Here is a 2,486-nt window from a genome sequence, read left to right on the forward strand (position 1 = left end):
GGCACATTTAAAGCAGCAGTTGCAGAATCATAAAATGTTAGAACTCAAATGAACCTTGAAGATAGTCTAATTCAATCACCTTGATTGATGAAAAAACAGACTGGAATACATGTGTACTTATCTAACCTCTCTTTGAATTTGCTGTAGAGTTGACAAAGAACCCAATAATCCTATCTTCCAGATCAGTATTAACAATAGCATAGTCTAGGATCTAATTCTTGAGTTCAATATGAACATTCTATGACAGTACTTCAAAGAGTTACGGGGCCGGCAGGTGGCATGGTGGTTAAGGGCACTGGACTCCCATATGTTCAACCGTGGTTCAAGTCCCGGACATGGTGGCTTGCTTTCTCACTTTCCCTTTCTCTCTTTCTCACTCTGTCCCTCTCTGGAAAAATTAAAATAAATAAATAAGTGAATTAATTAATAAAGTTGAGTAAAAAAAAAAAGTTAGTGGAAGATGGGATTACTGTATGAATTCACTTAGGTATAAAAATTATTGAAATCCACACACAATTTTTTTTTCCTGTAATAAGCATTTTTCCATGAAGTTTTTGAATATCTTTAGAGAGCTGAATCATTCTGTGGAATTTATACAGAAAGCAGAAGATTATGGGATCTGATCCTTTTTTTTTCATTCTATGCAGGTAAGATTAATGATCAGAGCAAAATAGGATCAATTAGAAAAACATTAATACAGGAGCTGTTTTATAGAGTAGTAAGTCTTTTTTGTGTTGACTATTTTAACAGGGTTTTAAATACATGATTATTCAAGTCTTCTGAGTTAAAATTGTTTAGGTGACTGTAATGTCCAGAAATCCAGACAAATACATGTAATAGTTTACTGCGATTCCCTAATCTGTTCAATGTGTTGCTCCTCACTTGCAATTCATAGTTTAGTAATCTGTGCAAAACTGCCGTGAATAATGTACACTGAAGCAGGATTTCCATCACTTTTTGTCCATGTGTCTGCAATGCGTTGCCTCAGGTGGTTGTGTTTCTACTTTGCACTGAGTAAGTTTGTGCCTTTACAAGAAGTAATCAAGGAAGTTCAGTTTACTAAAAAATATATATTGCCTATGTTTTCCAACATTGTGGTCACCTGAATTTTTTTTTTTTTAATAGAGATTTTTGCTGTTGAGTGTGTCTCCTTGCTGTAGACATGGAGAGAAAAAGAAATCACCCCTGAAGAGGGAAGGCCATGCTGAATCCCTTCTCCTTTCTCCTCTTGGGATTTTGGGCATGCATGCAGATGTGCCTGGTGTATGCGTCATACCTCCTGGTCCAAGACTCAACCATTGTCGGCCACGTGGGAGTTCAGTACCTTAACTACTACACCACCACATGCTGGCCCCTGAACCTAATTCTATTTTTTTGGGAGAGGTTTTTGCTATAGGCCGCATGCGCTAGCCAGAGATCAGAGAGAGACAGAGAGACAGAAAGCGAGAAATCACGCCCCAAGGGGGATGTCCACACCGCAATCCCTTCTCCTCCATTCTCCTCTAGGGATCTTGGGCACACACGCACACGCACCTGGCATGAGTTTAAGCCATTGGGTCCAGGACTTGAACCACTGTTGACTACATGGGAGTTCAGTGACATAGCCATTATGCTAACTGCTGGTCCCATGAATCTTAATTCTTGTAAGAGTTAGCTACTGTAAGTCTCATAAACATTTTTAGCATTTTATTACACCAAGAAAAAAATGAAAACAAAAAGATAATGAAGAAGACAACAAAAATATATGCTTTTTTTTTGCTTTCAAACATTCCATACTAAAACATCTTTTCTGCAAATGAAATTATTTTGAATCTGTAAATAAAAGACCCTCTAAATGATATTCAGAATGCAAGTATGGCTGCAAAACAAATTTAAATCTTAAACAGGCTTTACAATGATTTAAATAAATCTGGCATGTTGAAACACTGGTGCAACAATTATATGGTGACTTCTTAATATTCCAAAGGGATAAAGGTCTTTTTCAAACATGGAAAGAAACTAGTCTTTCTATACTGTTAATCCCTAAGAGCTATTTCTCCTTTATAGACTATAATAGTATTGTCAATTTCATATATTTTTACTTTGTAAAGAACACCCACATGAAGAAATTCCTGGAGGTTTTCCCAGATATCTACAGCTACATTTTCTGTTGTGCTTACAATATTTGCAAAGTATGGCACATTCAATCCAGATTCTTACAATCAAGGGGCTTCAAATTGCCTCCTACATGTGCTTTCTGAGGTCGGTCAAATTTATAACCATTTCTGTAACTGGATCAGTCTCTCCATGTACTGTCATCATAACTTCATAATTGTGTCCATGGCCATTTGGATGGTTACATTCCCCAATTTTAAGTTTTCTTTATCACTCAGAGATTTGTACTGCAGTCGTTGACTTGCACTACAGATTAGGCAGGACAGGTTGTACCTGGTGGCGACCACACTAACCTGAGGCGCTTATGGTATCCCAGAAGCCTTCTGCATGCA

General features: G+C 37.4%; 1 pseudogene; it reads right to left on the reverse strand.

The window, feature by feature from the left end:
• Positions 1 to 2,015: 2,015 nt before the first annotated feature.
• Positions 2,016 to 2,262, reverse strand: LOC114008207 (6-pyruvoyl tetrahydrobiopterin synthase pseudogene; annotated as a pseudogene).
• Between the last annotated feature and the right edge of the window lie 224 nt (positions 2,263 to 2,486).

This window comes from Tupaia chinensis, unplaced genomic scaffold, assembly GCF_000334495.1.
Source record: "Tupaia chinensis unplaced genomic scaffold, TupChi_1.0 Scaffold000305_1, whole genome shotgun sequence".
Classification (NCBI taxonomy): domain Eukaryota; kingdom Metazoa; phylum Chordata; class Mammalia; order Scandentia; family Tupaiidae; genus Tupaia; species Tupaia belangeri.